We start from the raw sequence: 20,220 nt of genomic DNA, 5'->3' as shown, positions 1-20,220 counted from the left end.
TTATTATTATTATTATTATTATTATTATTATTATTGTACAGTCAAAATATACTGTTTTATAGCTAACTATATATTTATACCACAATTTATTATTGTTTTAAAAAATGTATTGTATACTGCAATGAATTAAAATGAATATCAATTGAATACATTTTGAATAATTGTCAGATACGGCACAGGGCATTTAAATGAAGCATCATTAGCCTTAAAACATGCCAACCAGCATGAAGGTTATAGCAGCTATATAAATTACTATCCACTGTATGCATAAACATTAAATTCAAGATGCATAAATAAATCTCCAATGTTTTCTCCCAAACACAGCTGCCCTTTGATAATGATTCAGTATTAGCGCCGCATACAAGATAATCACGTCACGCACATAAACCCAAATATTTGGGAACGCGGCATCAATTAGCAGCACTCACAAACACCTGGACAAGCCTCAATACCTCTAGTGTCGCCTCACTCTTCCATTTGGCTGCAACTCTGAGCTTTAGAGACCAGCTATTATGGCCTGCAATGGGGATCCGGTTAGAAGTAGCCCATGTCCAAGACACGCTGTTTCCTTGGCAGAGTGGAGTGAGCGTGTTGGAGGGGCCGGAGCGGAGCGCGGGTGAAAGTGGACTCGATTGGCAGACGGTGGCGGCTGTAATGGATTGAGCATGAAGAGTAAATGGTGCTGTAGCGTATGCTGCCTCTCATTAAGCTGCGTGTTTGCTTACAGGAAGTTATGAGAGGAGACATATATTGTCACAGCCTTAGAAAAGCCGCATGGCTAATTACGATAATTGTAGTTTGCTGCTGCCTCCTCCAACAACCTCTCTATATCCCTCCCTTCCTGTACAACTGTTACCAACAGAATCTTCACAAAAACCTTTTTTTATACACTATTGGTCAAAATTTGGAATTATATAATGTTTTTGAAATAAGTCTCTTCTGCTCATTAAGGCTGTATTTATTTGAGAAAAAATACAGTAAAGATTGTGAAATATCTTTTTTTGTAATTTAAAATAACTTTTCTATGTGAATATATGTTAAAATGTAATTAATTTCTGTGATCAAAGCTGAATTTTTAGCATCATTACTCCAGTCTTCAGTGTCACATGATCTTCAGAAATCATTCTAATATGCTGATTTGCTGCTCAAGAAACATTTCTGATTATTATCAATGTTGAAAATAGATGTGCTGCTGAATATTTTTGTAGAAACAGTGATACGTTTCAGGATTCTCTGATGAATTGAAGGTTCAAAAGAACAGAATTTATTTTATATTAGAAATGTTACTTTGTAACATTATGAATGTCTGTTGCTTTTGATCAATTTAAGGCAGCAGCATTTTTAATCTTACTGACCCCAGACTTTTGAATGGTAATTTATCAGAGTTTCCACGGAGCAGCATCTGTTTTCAACATTGATAATAATCAGAAATTAGTATATTAGAATGATTTCTGAAGGATCATGTGACACTGAGACTGGAGTAATGATGCTGAAAATTCAGTTTTGATCACAGGAATAAATTACATATTACTATATATGCACATAGAAAATATTTTATATTAAAACTAGATGGGTAAAGTTTGTAGACAAACTTTAAGTCGGCTCAAAAAAGCCTAGCCAGAAAGTTTGAGTATGAAAGTTTGTTAGCATGAGTCTAGCATGATTAGTAAGTTACTAGCAAGTTGTTAACATGATTGGCAAGTTAATAACATGTTACTAGCATGTTGTTAGCATGATTAGCATGTTACTAGCATGGTGTTAACATGAGTAGCAAGTTACTAGCATGTTTCTAGCATGATTCGCAAGTTACTAGCATGTTGTTAACATGATTAGCAAGTTTATTAGCATGATTCTAGCATGATTAGCATGTTGCTAGCATAATGCTAGCATGTTTCTAACAGGATTAGCACGTTACTAGCATTGTGGCTATCATGGTTATTATGTTACTAACATTTTGTTAGCATGATTCTAGCATGAGTAGCATTGCTAATAGCATATTGCTAGCATGATTCTAGCATAATTAACAAGTTACTAGCATGATTAGCATGTTAAAACAGCATATTGCTAGCATGATTCTAGCGTAATTAGCAAGTTACTAGCATGTTGCTAGCATGTTTCTAACATGGTTCGCATGTTAATAGCATGTTGCTAGCATGATTAACAAGCCACTAGCATGTTTCTAGCATGGTTAGCATGTTACTAGCATGTTGCTAGCATGATTAGCAAGCTACTACCATGATTAGCATGTTACTAGCATGTTGCTAGCATTGCTAAAATGGTTCTTCTATGGCTTTGTTGCAACAGCTTGTTTTGTAACCTTTATTTTTAAGAGTGTACTTCAGAAGCTTCTATGCTCTTCGTATCTTTCTCGCCCTATTATTTTCTCTCTCCCGGGCTTTTCTCCCTGCCAGCTGCGCAATTACTCAGTGGCTCGTCTCACGGGTGACTGGCAGGAGTGGAAGTCCTGGCGCTGACCGGTGATCATGGCCTTCCAGCTGACAGCTGTCCACGAGCTCCTCGGGGCCCTCACCGGGGGTGCCAACCAGGGGTCAGAGTTTGGGTGGCTGGCTTCAGCATTTAACCCCTGCTGGTACAAACCGTGACTACAGTAAATCACATGTTACACAGGCCTACAGAACAACAAGGAGGTCTAGAATACCTGCAGAGGTGTATAAATGCACTATATAGCAAATCTCAACAGCATGTTTTTTTTGTCACAAATACCAACTACAATATTGCTCGGCTCTTTATGTAAAGTTATCAACTTTTATCTGCATGCATACAATATACTCATATCCAGTGTTGGGGAGTAACTAGTTACATGTAACGGAATTACGTAATTTAATTACAAAATAAAAGTAATTGTAATCAGTTACAGTTACTGAGAAAAAATGTGTAATTAAATTACAGTTACTTATGAAAATGTTAAGGATTACAAAGGGGGTTACATCTGCTTTTTTTTCACACACACTCCCACATACAGATTTTATTGATTTCTTTCATAAATTGCAGTGACTGCTCTAAAATATGAAACACCAATGTTTCAGGAGTTTAGAACATGCTTATTCGATAACTCTGTTATTCCCTATATGGGTTTATGTATAGCTATGCTTTATTTTTTAAAGATTAACTGTTTTTTCCCAAGGCATTGTTAGATTCCAGTGTTTACTGTCATAGCTATGTAAAGATTTGATTTTAAAAATGGTATCATAGCTAATCAAATATTTCTTATGATTTTAAATATGTATTTAACCTCAGAATGATCTCAAAGTAAGTCTGATTTTGTGGTGGCTGTGCTTCAAAGGGGACATTGATCTTCCACAAGTTGGTATGATTCTTTAGGGTCTTCATGAACGGTCTGCAACATACTTTGGTTAAAATTCTTCAGTGGGCGTGTAAAACCACACCCTTTTACCTTGCTCTGTTCACAGCGACTCATTTTGGGGCATGTCCCTTTAAATGTTAATGAGCTCTGCTCACCCGCCCCTTTCTTCCGTGAAAGAGCAAAGGCGATTTGCAAATAATCATAAAAAATATAAAGTGTCAGACTTACTTCTGGAGGTGCAGCTGGATCACGAACAATGGGTACTGATCTATGCTTGAGTTTTAACTTTTTAACAAAACCTGCCTTGAATTGTCCCTCGTTCAGAAAGCCGTCTGGAGTAAAATTATTTGCGCAGACAAACGAATTTAGGTGTATTTAGTGGCGCATTACCATTAAAAACAAAACTAATGCACTGCGTCCTCAGTTGCTCTGATGATGGGAGAAAATTAAGATTCTTATGTTCTTCTACATCGCAAAACTACAAAACACCTGCATTGCTTACAAGACATTGTCGCTACAGCTGCTGGAGCTTGGAGAAAATGATAGACTTTGTACAACTGGCTGAAGGTGAAAATATGCTAATATTGGACAGTACATCAGCGGTTGTGGGCGGGGCCTGAACAATATGACATCATACTGCTCAGAAAATCTAAACGGCTTAATAATTGAGACTGTTTAGGATTTTGGGGGATTAAAAAAAAGGAGTGAATGGATTTTTATCATTGTAGGGTGGTTGTGTCCACAGACTGTTAAGATACATTACATCCAATGTCTACTTTAAAACTGAAATATAATCTTAATTCAAGTGATGAAGGATTTCGAAAGAGTGACAGTAATCAGTGTTGAGTACTACTGTAAGGTTAACCCTGCCTGGTTTACATGTTTGAAAATGATAAACAGTTGAAAACATTAGAAATTTAGAAAAGTAATCAAAAAGTAATCAAATGTAATCAGTTACATTACTTTAATAAAGTAATTGAAAAGTTACACTACTTATTACATTTTAAGTTGGGTAACTTGTAATCTGTAACCTATTATATTTCCAAAGTAACCTTCCCAACACTGCTCATATCTGGCGATCTATACTATATGGCAAACCTCAACTGCATGATTGCTTGTATCGTTGCAAAATGTAACTATATTTTCGTCCAGCTCTAATCTGCTAAATGCAACTATAAGGCATGAAGACATTTAGATATTATAAACATTAACAATATAATTTTCTGTAAAACTGCTTTGAAATGATACGAAAGTGTTATGAAAATACATTTCTGACTATTTGAGTCAAAAGTGACGCATGCAATCACATGCAACCATGACAAAACGTTATTTTCAAATGTTTTTCATTTTGTCAATGGAATCAAAGGAGTGACAAAAAAACTGATGCAGCTTAACAAAAAAAACAAAAACCTATTTTAACTAAAACATAGTGTTGACAAAAAATTACGGACAAAGTAACACTGCATCATATTAACAATGCACTAAAATGTGTTTTAAAGACTTCAGGCAAATTACCCAAACTTTTGCTAACTTGCATGCCTTATTAATTACATAAACTGAAATTAATCAAATATAAACACTACAACTCACACTTGCCCATAATAGCAGATGAACTTGAAGTGACTGTTCTGTTGTGAATACATCACTGCTACAACAACAAGCTACTGTACAATAAAATAGCATTCTCCAAAAGAACATGAATTACAATCCCAATAACAAGAAGAATTCAAAACACTAACTTCTAACTCATTATATGTCATACTGTTTCAAGAGCTCTGCTTCTGACACAGCAAAGAATTAGATCCTTAATGAGGGCTTTTGGCTTTGCTTTGCAGTTGAAATCTCTACAAATCTTTAAAACAAGATATATTTACTTGGGTAGCAATGCTGCATAAGATATTAAGACTTTTTAGTCACAGACTTTATTTTGAATATTAGTGCATTTCATCTTAATAGACTGGCAGATTTGTTTTCACTTGTCAACTTAACTTAAAGTTCAACCAAACACACTTTTATTAAAAGACACAATCTATGCAAACCAGCCCTGATATCTTATGCAGTGAAAATGTATCTTGTTTCAAGAACTTTTTGATATTTTCACAAGAAAATAAGGCAAAAGTGCCAATTAAAAAACAGTGGCAGTGAAATGAAAAATAAGTTTAAACAATACTGACATTGCTAAAAAAAAAAAAAAAAAAACTAAACTAAAATAAAAAATAAATATGTAATATAAATATATAATATAATAAAATATAATTATGTAACAAATACATAATAAACAAAACTGTTAAAAATGACAAGAACATTACTAAAACTGATAATATAAAAATAAAAGCCATTTTAAAATATGAATACATATTATAATAGCATATAAATAATACTAAAATAACAGGACAGGAAGTAGAAAAATTATGCATTTCCATGTTTTTCTAGAAAAAAAAGCTTTGTTTTGGAAATAAAAAAAATCTCAAATGTTAATTTTGTTCAAACACACACACACACACACACACACACACATGTTTATTTCTGTGAATTGTGGGGACTTTCCATAGACGTCTATATATACAACATTTTTTATCCCCAACCCAACCCTAACCCTAAACCCCTTACAGAAAACCTGTCTGCATTGTTTTTACTATTTATGTATTTACTATTTTTAATATATATATTTTTTTCCCTCTTCCCTTGCAGGCCGTTCCCACAATGTCAACAATTTCCGGTTTTACTCTCCTTGTGAGGATATTTGGTCCCCTGTAATGGTTTTTATACTGTACAAACTGTATTTTCTATCGCTCTACACCAACCATACACCTAAACCTACCCCTTACAGAAAACTTTCTGCATTTTTAGATAAAAAAAAACAAACACATTTAGTATGTTTTAAGCCTTTTGAATTACACAGACACTGAAAGAGTCCTCATAAATCACCCTCACATTGTAATACCTCTGTCGTACCCATGTCATTATACAAATTTGTGTCCCCGTAAACCACCCAAACCAGTGCAAACACACACACACACACACACACACACACACACACACAAATAAATAAATAAGTAAATTAATAATAAAAAAAAATAATTAAAGGACATTAAAATCAAAACAAAAACAACCAATATAAAAATGAGCAGCGCCCATGATCTGAGCAGTGATCTGGGCTTATTGCAGCTTTAATTAGCCGTCAGACGAGCATGAGACCTCACAGACAGATCACAGCGTCAACACTAGCATCGACAGCATCCGCGGTTAGCGCTAGCGTCTCATTTTGCCCTTGACACAGGGTGTTTACAGCCCCTCTGCATTTGCTGTCAGCTCGCATCGGGACGCTCAACAGTTTGTCCCTGACATATCGTCAGAAATCATGATAAAGCGCACAGACGTCAAGAACGCAATTTAATTTGATTTGAAACAAATGCAGCCACTTCATACACATCTCCAGCTGTCTGAATACTAATATCAGTGCACTCAAAACAAACAGAATGCATCTCTGATCGAGAGACAAGACATTTATAAAACAAACAAATAAACATTAAAGCAATATAGAAATATACATTTTAAAATTCACATAAAATTACTAGAACTTCAACTAAAATGAAAACTGAAAAAAAAACAACATTAATAACATGAAAAGCAATATATAAATATTTAAAATATATTCAAAATTTCACATAAAATCACTAAAACTTAAACTAAAATATAAAATACTAAATTAATAAATTCATGCTTACAACTTACATGGAAATATATACATATTACTAATGAAAAATAAAAATGTCAAAATCACATAAAATTACTAAAACAAAATCAAATTACAAAGAAAACTGAAAATATAAAACTCAATATTAATATTTATTTTGAAGTATTATAATTACAAAAACTAACACTAAAATAAGCATTAAAGCAATATAGACATATTAAAAATAATAAATAAAATAACAAATAATAAAATAATAAATAAAATGTCAAAATAAAATATCAATGACAAAATCACATACAATCACTAAAACGTAAACTAAAAATAAAATGAAAACAAAATTCAAAATCAATAACTTACTAACTAAAACTGAAATAAGCATTAAAGCAATTTAGAAATATTTAAAAAAAAAATTATACAAAAAAAAAAAAATTAATACAAAAAAAAGTGTTTCCCTGACATATAATCAGAAATAATAATGAGTGCACAGATGAGAAGAATACAATTTAATTTGATTAGAAACAAATGCAGCCACTGCATACACATCTGCAGCTGTTTGAATCCTGACATCAGTGCACTCAAAACAAACAGAATGCATCTCGGATCAAGAGAAAAGACGTTTCTAGTGATTGACTCGAATATTGACTTGAAAAATGCAAATTTTAAATCGACTTGTGCATTTCTGGGGAACTGTTAGGATGCTGTTGCCATTTCAGTGCACCAGCATTGAAAGTGTAGGACTTTGTTAATGCGTTAATATTTCAAAGCCTCAACGCAATCGCATACTCAAAACCAGTCTCACGTATTGATTCCAAAGAATGGAACGAACGTCTAAATTGCAGCGCTGAATGAGATTCTGTCATGATGCATAGCGCCACGAAAGCGTCCAAATGAAAACCGCAGGCTTGATAAAGCACAAATTTATCCAGCAAAACAGCACATTTTGTAGCAGAATAAATAAGCCAGCGAAAGCCTATTGTGTGAGTCCTCTACAGAGGCTAAATCTCAGCTATTCAAAATGCACAGGCTGCATTGTGCATAAACAATCCAATCGTGAGCCACCGTCAACACGAGGAAAGAGTGAAGGCGACACCGTATTTGACCACTTCATCCTCAATCTCCATGTGCAACTCTGAGCGCATCTCTTCCACAATGCAGTTCATTTTCTGGAGGAGCAGCTGGCCACAAGATTCCCATTAGGCCAAGATTCGGTCAGCGAGGCCTGAGCTCTCGCCTTTAGCCCATCAGCTGACCGCCTCTGGAGCAGGGAGGGGGAAATAAGCTGGGACTAGACAAACGCAGCAGACTTAAATGAGGGGCTCACGGATGCAGCTCGACTTGTTTCCACACGCTGGGGAAAATAAGGCAGACAGGCCAAGAAATGCTCCGGCAAACGGTGGAAATCCACTCTCCTGTGACCTCCAGAGCCGCATGCATGCAACCGGTGTGGACAGGTTAAAAAATAACTGGCTGAGGAAATGAAAACCATAGGACAGGTCATCTGGATAAGGACTGTATCGCCACGCAGCATTCAAAATAACTGAATAACTGGCTCTTTTTTTATTTAAAAAGTGTGAGTTTAATTTGAATTGGCAGACAGGAATCAAATTGACAGGTTGTTAGCAAAAGATAAAACAAATATAAATCTTAGTGGTATTTGGAATTAAATAAAATATGAATATTAGATGAAAAAAACAACAACCTTGAAAGGCTGTCTTGGCAACTAACCTTTAAATGAATAAGTTTAAGTGCTAAAATTACTAAAACAAACACTAAAGGAATACAGAAACATAAAAACAAATAAAATTAAAAAAAGACAAAATCACAAAATGATTAAAACTAAACTAAAATTAAAATGAAAAGATGAAAATGATAAGTTTAAGCTGAAGTATTTCAATTACTAAAACTAGCACTGAAATAACTGAAGAAATAACGAAACATTACAAAAATAACAAAAATTACTAATATCAATCACATATACTAAAACTTAAACTAAAATTAAAATTAAAAAGTTGAAATACTAAAATGACTAAAACTAACACTGAAATATGCATTAAAGCAATGAAGAAATAATACAAAAAAAATTATAAAAATTACTAAATTGCATATGCTAAAACTAAAACTCAATTTTAAATAAAAAAAGTTAAAATACTAAAATCACTCAAACTAACACTTAAATATGCATTAAAGCAATGGAGAAATAATAAAAAATAAAAATAAAAATGACAAAATCACATAAAAGTACTAAAACAAACGAAAATTCAAATTAATAATGAAAACGAAACTCAAAATTAATATGTTTTAAGTTGAAGTACTAAAATTACTAAAACTAACACTGAAACAAACATTAATTAAAGCAATATAGAAATATTTAAAATAATAATACAAATAATAATGACACAATGAAAATATAAAAATAAAATATTTCAAATGATTAAAAGATTACTATAATAGTACACAAATATTACTAAAATAACACTGGACAGAAAGTTGAATTTGCTAAATTGAAAAAAAAAAAAATCCACAATAGTCTATAATTTTGTCTGTATATTGTAATTTTGTCCCCACAAACTTTTCTCATAAAAAAAAAATACAGTTTTTGTTATTGAATTTCTTTGACTTTTAATTCATTATAATTGTACTTACATTAAAATTCAAATTTCAGTTCTAATTTCGTTTTGTTACCTAACTCAGTTTAAATGCAAAAATGACATTGAAAATTAAAATAATAATAATAATTCTGAATGATACACAACCTATTTTACAAAAGTCACACGGCGGCCTCTCAAAAGCTCTTCTCTGTTCACCACGCTTGTCATTACACAAATCAGCAGCTAGTGAGCCCTAAAGAGTCCCTGGGTGTTATTTATTTCCCATCAAACTCCATCAGACCCTACAAATGTTTTGACAGGCCCGGCCCATCTCTCAAAGGCTTCAGGGAATACACAAAGATAACCGGCAACCTCTCAAACCCAACAACAGCCCCGGAGGAACAGGAACGCAGCTGATGTAAAATGTGCAGATATTATATTATACAAGCCCAAAAATCTCAGAGAAGTCATTATCGCACCTGCATCTCAAGCAAGCACTCAGGGCACAACAGCAGAAGACGGTGACTCTGACTTTTAGCAGCTCAGAGTAATGGGAAACATCATGTAGATTGGAGTCTTTAGCTTGCCGCGTGCTGAAATTGGGAAAACAGTGCAGATGGCAGAGGAGCCGAACGCATCTTCTGCACTATAAACGGCAAACATCTGGCCCATTGTGCATTTGTCCTTTTCATGACCTTTAGATGCGATGAGAAATCTGAAACACGGCCGTGATGTGCTCAGGTGAATCTCACCAAACCTGCCAGAAGCATATGCCGCTCATATATCACTGCAAAGTGAAATGACTATTTTTAGGATCACATTAAGGAGATTTTTGTGACATTCATTTCATAACAGTTAAGTGCATCCCAAACATACTCGCACTATTATAATGCAATATACTGTATATATAGACTGCCGTTCAAAAGTTTGGGGTTGGTCAAATCTTATTTTTTCTTAAACTTATATCTTATATCTTAACTCAAGCTAAAATGTTTCAATAGCTGAAAAATTTGGTAATTAGATGAAAAACCTAAAAAAAAAACATACATGATTTTTTTTCTATGCTTAAAACCTATAAGTTAATCAATTAGTACTAAAATTAAAGTTAATAAAATTATAAGACAATAAATAAATACATAATTAAATTGTTTACTTAGCAAAATGCTTTAAATTGATTTAATGTTACAAAAAAAATTCTAATAAATGCTGTGCTTTTTACATTTCTACTCAAAGAATCCTGAAAAACACAAATGTATCACAAAGGTTTCCACAAAAATATTCAGCAGCACATCTATTTTCAGCATTGATGATAATCAGAAATGTTTCTTGAGCAGCAAATCAGCATATTAGAATGATTTCTGAAGATCATGTGACACTGAAGACTGGAGTAATGATGCTGAAAATACAGCTGTGGATCACAGCAATCAATTTTAATTTACAATATATTCAGATGGAAAACAGTTATTTTAATTTGTAATAATATTTCACAATTGTGTAATTTTTACTGTATTTTTAATTAATTAAATGCAGCCCTGGTGAGCATAAAAACTTACCAACCACGAATGGTAGTGTATATAAAGTATTAATCTACAAAGTATATAATATACTGGTTGTAGTTTATGCTGATTAATATACAGTATACGCACAATTTGCTGTCTATTTGTGTGTGAAATGTGACCTAGACACATGTTTTGGAGTTTTTGGTTTAGTTTTGATCCTGACTAAGTGACCTCTAAACGTCATATCCGCTCACATGTAGTCTGAATATTTTGTCTGAATGAAAAGCACTTCACTGAAGCCCATCACCCTTATTCTCTGCCATTGACTGACATGCCCATTACTCTTGTCGTCATTACAATATTGGCTAATAAATCTATTCAGAGGTTTTCTTCGCCCCGGGCGTGGAATATCTAGCCTATTGACAGAGGAAAATGAATAAATATGTAACAAGGACATCGGCCGGAGGAGGAAAATTGGCATTGGGTGCTATATTAGAGAGCTTGTGGAAATTGCTGAAAGAGCAAGACCCCTCGACCCATCATCAAAAGACAAGCTGCATTTATTTAGTTATTTATTTGTGTAAAATTGTTCATGCATAATGTGCAAACAGCCGGTTTGATGGGGTTGATAGGGTTGCGGACGGCTTTTATTAAAAATACCGCAACCGAATGATGACACAGTTGTGTAAACATCTGCATCTTAACTGAAATACAAATGAACTCTACTCAATGCATAATACGCTCATGGACATTCGTTTAATCACCCGCAAAATTTAAGGTCGAGTGCATAAAATCATCTTTTCTTGAACACATTTTGATGTCACCGGTTCGTTTTAAATGGTCTTGTGGCGTGATAAATGAATTTTGGAAAGTAGAAATATTCCATGCAGTTTCTCATTTACTGTAATATGAGTTGCATGCATAATAATTACAAAAGAACCAGCAAAATGCTGTTTAAAGAAGTCAAACAGCAGGAAGTCGACTTCCCAAAGGTATTTTGATTCGACTACTCAACTGCAGCACCGTGGCAAAAGAAATTATGCGAGTTATGAATCCAAATTCATGCGATGAGAGAGAAACCCGAGTGGCGTAAAATAACAGAAAACACGACTGACAGACAACACATCTTTCTAGTGCGTCGACAACAAACATGAAGCACAACAAGTGCAGTTCAATACATTATGTATAATGTATAATTGATGGTAGTTTTACAGTTTTGACTGGAGTGTTTGAATACAAATGAACGTGATTTCTATGCGTGTCTTGCTCTAGATACACAATCTATTTGTCTAAATAACACGCACAGCCTCCGTTTTATCCTCGCTGACTTTCTCAGCGGGCTATGACTGTGCAAACAATCCCATAAACTAGGAGAGGAGCTGATAAATATCTTTAAGGCAAATTTACTAGCAAAACCACCCATTCAAAAACACCCCCAACAAACAGACAATATGGGCCAAATTTCAGCATATTCTACCCTGCTATAAAAGTCTAACTCTGTCCTGAATACACAATGAGTCTCCGGTGTGATGTCCTCTCTATATTCTACCCAGAAGAACTAAAACCTCGTCCGCACAGAATGCTAATGACACACTATCTGGTTGCTTTAGGAGCTCTAGTCTCACAAAAATTGCACTGCATCACACCATACTGCATTACTGTCACATGCATATTCATTTATGGTATTAAAGGAATAGTTCAACCAAAAATTAAAATATGCTGACAGTGTACTCACCCTCAAGCCATCCAAGATGTAGATGAGTTTGTTTCTTTATCAGATTTGGAGAAATGTAGCATTGCATCAGTGTCTCAGCAATGGATGCTCTGCAGTGAATGGGTGCCGTCAGAATGAGAGTCCAAACAGCTGATAAAAACATCACAATAATCCACAAGTAATCCACAGCACTCCAGTCCATCAGTTAACATCATATGAAGCCAAAAGCTGCGTGCTTGTAAAAATCAAATCCAGCACTAAGACATTTTAGTGTCACTTCTGGCTAAAATACGTGTCCATAAACCATAATAACAGTGAACAAGTCCATCTCCTGTTGTCTCTCACATCAAAATCCAGCCACATATTTGTTTAGACTCTTTTGGACTGTTTTGGCTTGTAAACGGTGCTTGAAACTGTGCAGATTTCTCTCCTGATTCAGACGAGAATACTTTTTCACTGGAGGAAGCGTTATTATGGATTATGGACTCGTATCTTAGCCAGAAGCAATGGTTTGAAGTTAAAACATTTTAATGTTGGATTTGTTTCTTTTGGCATCTCATTTCATTAACTGATGGACTGGAGTGGTGTGGATTACTTGTGGATTACTGTGATGTTTTTATCAGCTGTTTGGACTCTCATTCTGACGGCACCCATTCACTGCAGAGGATCCATTGGCGAGCAAGTGACTGAATGCTACATTTCTCCAAATCTGATGAAGAAACATTCATCTACATCGTGGATGGCCTGAGGGTGAGGACATTTTCAGCAAATTTTAACTATTCCTTTAAATATGGCAGCAACAGCAAAGCAACATGGTAAAACACTTTTGCTTGCTTGCTTGCTTTCTTTTCATTAGAAAATACTCAAATTACACTGCAGATCCTGCAGTCTCGTGTATGTGAGGGATCTGACACTTGTCGTGGCAATATTTGTCCATGTGAACCGCACTGTGAAATATGGCAGCTGAATTGAAATACAGTATGGGAGATTGAGACTCTGTTAAACTTATGGTCCCTGCTGTGTAGAAATCTACCATTACCGGCTGGCTGTCCCACCTGACCTGCAACACCAGCGAAGAAGAACAGGCTGGATGTCTTATTGACCCGTGAGCCCACCGAACACATAAAGACAGACCTGCAGTACATCTACAGCCGGCACTGAGACTCACGAGGGACCCGTCACAGCGGCAGTGTTTATCCTACACCACCACAAGAAAATCCATCATCTCTGGATGTTATTACAGTATGGATGATGCAGAATGCGGAAGCAATATGATTAATGCCAATGAGATTATTGCAAGAAGCATTTTTCAGTAAATATATTGGAAAAAATTGTTTTAATTAAATGTATATGCATAAATATTTACCTTAACTATTTAACTATGGCATTTCAAAACATGAAAAATGCAACTTGACATTTAAGTTGCATTTTCAGTGCCACTTGAAAGACTTATTTTTGTTACCTTTACTGTATATATTGACTTTAACATTAAAATCACCATTACATGAAAATTCGATTTTCTAAATGCATGGTGTAGATCACAATGTAAACGATCCATGTATGCGTTTTTATTTTTTTTTATGTAAAAAAAAAAAATATTGTAAACACCAAACAAAAACTAGCATCACCATCACATTTCTCAAAGTGGCTGCTTGACCAAAGATAAAAAAATAAAAAAATAAAGAAATAAAGTCAGCACACCATGGCTCCAAAAATAACTAAATTACACATTTTTTGGAGCCATGGTGTGGCTTTTTTTTTCCTTCTGCTACAAAAAATTGAAATTAAAATGTCCTAACTGGATATTCACTCATACTGTCTGCTTAAACTCCGCCCCTGTAAGCTCACATTCATCTGCTTCCACTATTGATGGCCACGCCCACATCTCAACATCCAATCAGCAACAGATGCACAGAAACATGTGACCGCCCTACATTTTTTTTCTTTTCTTTTTTGATAAACAATTCTGATACAAAAAGATCTGTCACTACTTTCTTTTTTATCACAACTTCAACAATAAGCTGTACATTTCAAAATAGTAACACAAGGTATCATTTGCTAACATTAGTTAATTACATTAGTTAACACGAAATAAAAATGATCAATACTTCTACAGCATTTATTCATTTTAGTTCATGTTAATTTCTACATATACTAATGCATATTTGAATCTTTTAACATTAGTTAATGCAGCATCAATAAACAATGAACAATTACATTGAGAATGTTCATTCAGAAATTGCTAGTAAACTTCACAAAGAAACAGCAAGTAACACATTAAATGTAACTTTTAAGTAGAATTTTTACATAGAAAGACTAAAGTAGTAATTTCTAGTAAAACATAGATCTAAAAAAAACAACAACTTGGTGTCGAAAACAAGTTAGTAAATTTCACAAATTACAAAGAAACATTGAATTAAACCTGTTATAAAATCTGTTATATTTACAGTACAACTTTGAAAAATATGTTTATTGTGATAAAATTATTACTTTGTATATATATATATATATTGAATCACAGAAATGATTCAAACTGTAACATGATTTTAGCTACTGAAGTTGAAATAAAAACAATCATAACACTCTCATTCTTGAAAGTCGCTAATCTAATTACATGCTCATGGAAAATGATTTGCCAAATTATCTGACATTAAAAAGACTACTGATGAATAAAATCACATGAAGTGTATAATTGTGAATTCTCTATCACTGATTTCTAGTCGCTCGAACACATCACATCTCCTGCAAACTCTGAACGCATCCCATGCTGCAGCACAGTCAGTCTCAGCATGTAGCATCACACACACACACACACACACACACACACACACTTCAGCTCTCCAAATCACAGTCCTGAACATTGAGAGCTGCATGACCCGCTGCTACAATGACAGAGTAATCTCGGCACACAGTAGCACCTCTGTGTGAGTGCGCCGGGCTACTATTACTTTGACCACTATCATTAGACCTGTACGCTACTATTATTACCTTCATAAACAGCATTAAAGCCACACAGGCATCATTAGGCCACCCTCTGCGCACTCGAATGGCCCCTCTGGAGCAGAAGATTTGAATTCTGCCAGAGCCTGATATCGTGAGCGATGTGTGTTGGGAAATCACGTTAGCGGCTTGCGCCGGGTCGCAATGTGCTTTCATTTGCAAGAAATGAGAACCGAATGAAACGTGTGTCGGCATGCAGAAAACTCCATTCAGTGATGTTTTACATGGAAACGCTAGATACGGCTGCATGGTTGCATTCTGTGCATGTCAGAAATCAAAAGCTATTGTTATGATGAGCGGTCAGCTGATAAATACGATTTTGCAGCATTTTAAATGATGGCCACTGTGAGAATAGTATTATTTGGATCAGGGTTATTGTAGTCAACTGAAACTATAATAATAATAATAATAATAATAATAATAATAATAATAATAATAATAATAATAATTATAATTTACACTTTTTTATTTTAGTTTCCAAGGCAACATTTATTATTTTGATTTTGCTTAATGTACTACAATAACTAAAATTATAAAATAAATAAAAAATGAATAAAAATATAATATAAAAACATAAAAATACAAACTAATTCAAAATATCAATAAAAACTAAAATAGTATTCAATATTCAAAATATTAATACAAACTAAAAAGCACAACAAAATCACTAAAGCTGAAACTAAATATAATATATCAAAGCATTAATCAAAATATTCATCAAAACTGAGAAATAAAATAACAAATTAAAACTTTAATTAAAATTAAAATTAAAAATATATTTTAAAAACTAATTTAAATGATCAAACACTATAACTGTGTAGTTTTATATTCAAAATATTAATAAAAACTGACAAAACACATCAAAATTACTAAAACTAACTAAAATTAAAATGACAAATCTAAAAATAAAAACTCATTCAAACTATCGATACAAACTGTACGTTTTTATATTCAAAATATTAATAAAAACTGACAAAAAATAACACAATTATCAAAACTTTAACTAAAACTAAAATGAAAAATAAAAAAAAACTAACTCAGAATATCAATAAAAAACTATAATAGTACAGTTTTTAATATTCAAAATACTAATAACAACTATATTATCTCAATGATACTAAAACAGCACCGGTTTGGATATGTCTAAAAAAAATAACTATAAATAAAGTCAACATGAAACAATATTTAAAACATTTTAATTAAAGGGGAACATGATATCAAATGAAAAATTGTAATGTACAGCTTGATTTTATCAATCAGGAATTGATTGCATCATAAAAAGTGGAAGTTATGTACCAGAACAAAGTCAGAAAAATTAAGGGATTCATGACTTCATCTGAAAATAAGAGTCTTCTCAGAGGCAGAGCAGAAAAACATTAATGAAAGATTTTAAAACAAAAACACCATTTTAATTTGGAACAACATGCACCGAAAAGCACATTAAAAGGGTCAGTTTTGATTTTACGATGACATTTGGCTGCACAAACTGAGTATAAAAATGCTTTTGGAGATCAATTCCAAATAATAACGATTGCTCACAAAGGCTTGACTTCCTCTGGGAGCCATTAAAAGCAGCTTCCCAAAAGCTATCTCTTCACAAAACAGGGCATTGTTGAGCGGGACAAAGTCATTTGTTGTCGTCTGAATACAGCGATATTTCTCGACATCTCAACAGCTATCTGATGGAATTACACTCTGAATAGGCTCTTCTAAAAAATAATTAATTTCATATGAAGGGCCACATGTCCCTTTGTCACTAGTGAACCTTTCATCTGTCCCGCAACCAAATCCCACAAAAAGCCAGAAACTGTCGTTTGTTGGAGGTCTACAGAAAGCGTTAACGAACGGCGTTATCTTTGATAGCAAAACGAGCAAAACGAGGCATTCACAGCGCCTCCCATTCATTACATGCATGAAGTAATGGGCCAAGAAGAGGGTGAAAAGGAGAAAAGAAGTATAAAGTGGACCTCATAGAGTAAAGGACAATTACAGGGCACATGACAACCTCCATGTCGCCTCTTTTCATTTTTCTTAATTACCGGGCAAATATTCCTCCTCCTCTGCTTCATTAGGTCTTTTGTTGAGCGGTTAGAGATGTCAGAGAGAAGATGGAGGGATAGAGCGGCTCTGAAAACATTACAGATCGACTCCTGAGAGAGTGTTGCAGACCTACAGAAAGACTGGAAAGAGAAGGAATGAATGAGGAAAGAGGTTATTTCTACAAACCACAAAATAAACTTCCTGATCAGATCTCATTTACTGCTAAATCTGTTGGCATTGCGGTGACCTAGAGAGCAAGAGCCAATACAATACAATGCAAAGAGTTCAAGAAGTAGAGCATGCCGCAAGCAACACAAAGTCATGGGTTCGATTCCCAGGGAATGCATTATCTGATATGACGCATATATTAAATGCAAGATGCTTTGGATAAAAGTGTCTGCCAAATGCATAAAAGAGTTAATATAGTTAACTAAAACCATAAAAAAAAAACTTTGTCACTTGAAATAAAAATACTTTTTAACTAAATACTATTATGCTATTGCACTATTACAGTTTTTAATAATGTTATTATTATTATTATTTTATTTTACTAATTTTTATTATATTATTAATTTTATTTTTATTTATTTTATTTTTTTTTTCCAAGTAACTTTTTTATGGGTTTAATTTTAATTTCAGTTTAGTTAACAATAACAACACTGAACTAAAACTGAAATAATAACAAAAAAAACTATATACAATCTCGCATCAGATGACATTAATGAGTGCGTTAGATTGCAGAGCACAAACAATTAACGGAGCCTTAAAGATAACATGGCACGAACAAAAAGCTACAGATTAGCAGGGTCTACACCTCACCTTTCCATCTGCACGGATGAGGAAGATTGTGCATAAACGTCGGCTGATGCTGAAATAATGCAAGTGGACATGTCTATGCATTCAGCGCTACTTTTATCCAGCTCGCTTATTTCATTTATTGTCGTTTCATGAATGCTAATAGTTCTATTTCCCCAGCTAGAAATCAAGCTTAATAAAAACTACAGGTGCGAAGATTGAAAGTCTCTTTTCATATCTCAGCCTTGGCTTTAAGAAAACACAACGCGTCGATTTGAGTGTCCAAGCTGTGCTTTGAATCTTTAGAGGAATATCAACACACACCCACATGAATATGATCCATACTGAAAAATCCAGCTTACGGTGGTAGTTAGACCATTTTGAACTAATGAACAATTTAGAGAAGGGCTACTATAGTTCAATAAAACAAAAATTTAAATAATAAAAAAGTTATTTGGAATAAAATAAATGTTAAATGAAATAAAATATTTAAAAAGTAAATCTAACTTAAGTAAAAAGACTCAAAACCTTTAAAAATATTTATTTTATAGATGCATTTTCCTTTGGCAAGGAAATATTTCACATTTTCATTTAGTTTAATTTGATTTATTTAACTAAGCACAAAAGTTAATAAAAATGATATACACACAAATAAATAAATACGACAAAAACACTCCAAAACGCAAAACAAAATGTTGCTTTGGCAACTAACTTAAGTACATTTAATTTAAAGAATTCAATTGACTAAAATTGGAAAACAAACAAACAAATAAATAACCAATAATAATGAGCACAAAAAAACTGAATTAAAATTAAAATTTAATTAAAATGAAAACTGAAAATATAAAATAAAGTTATACATTTATAAAAAAAATTATAAATATAAAAAGTTATAAATTAATACTATGATAATATCTAAATAATACCAAAACAACAGTGAATGCAACTCAGGCTATAACTCTATTTAAGGACAAATACTCATAAAAACTAAAAAGACTTGTTGATGTCTAATGCAGAATTAGTAATGATGTGAAAATTAATCTATTTTTTGGTAAAAGCTTGTTAAATTTGTCAGATGTCAACATGGACAGGTTGTGTGACGCCTCATCCTCAATAACCATGAACAAAAATACACAGAATAAAATAAAAAAGAACTCAGACTAAGTTAAACACACACTAATTTGCAGTGAAGATGAATATGGCTCGTTTTGACAACAATGTGCGTAGTCAATAATGCATAAATAACCTTCACTAATATTTAGATTTTAAGGCCATTTTTGTGCAATAAATATTTGTGGCACTGCGTTGAAGCAAAACCAGCACTACATTATATCTACAACAATGCAGCACAAAATGTTTTGTTATGTGTTCAAATTTTAGTCAGCTGGCATAATGGAGCAAGGCTTCCAGTGCTGTGACTCCTGTTTGTTGTGAATAGAGAAACGCCATAGATCTGAACGTGCCCATGTGGGTACAAGCCAACGCCAGATGCAAGGCAGCACTAGATCACGCACTGCAAAATAAAACAAATCATTGTTTGTAATGATGTGTCCAAACCTGCA

The 20,220-nt window shown here is 33.5% G+C and overlaps 1 protein-coding gene across 1 annotated transcript in view; it reads right to left on the bottom strand.

Moving 5' to 3' along the window:
* Positions 1-20,220, bottom strand: part of cdh22 (cadherin 22) — a 210,643-nt gene that overhangs the window by 119,721 nt on the left and 70,702 nt on the right. The window lies entirely within an intron of this gene.

This window comes from Sinocyclocheilus anshuiensis, unplaced genomic scaffold, assembly GCF_001515605.1.
Source record: "Sinocyclocheilus anshuiensis isolate Anshui unplaced genomic scaffold, SAMN03320099.WGS_v1.1 scaffold447, whole genome shotgun sequence".
In the NCBI taxonomy this organism is placed as follows: Eukaryota; Metazoa; Chordata; class Actinopteri; order Cypriniformes; family Cyprinidae; genus Sinocyclocheilus; species Sinocyclocheilus anshuiensis.
Note: the sequence above shows the minus strand (reverse complement) of the source record. Positions and strands in the feature narration are given on the sequence as shown.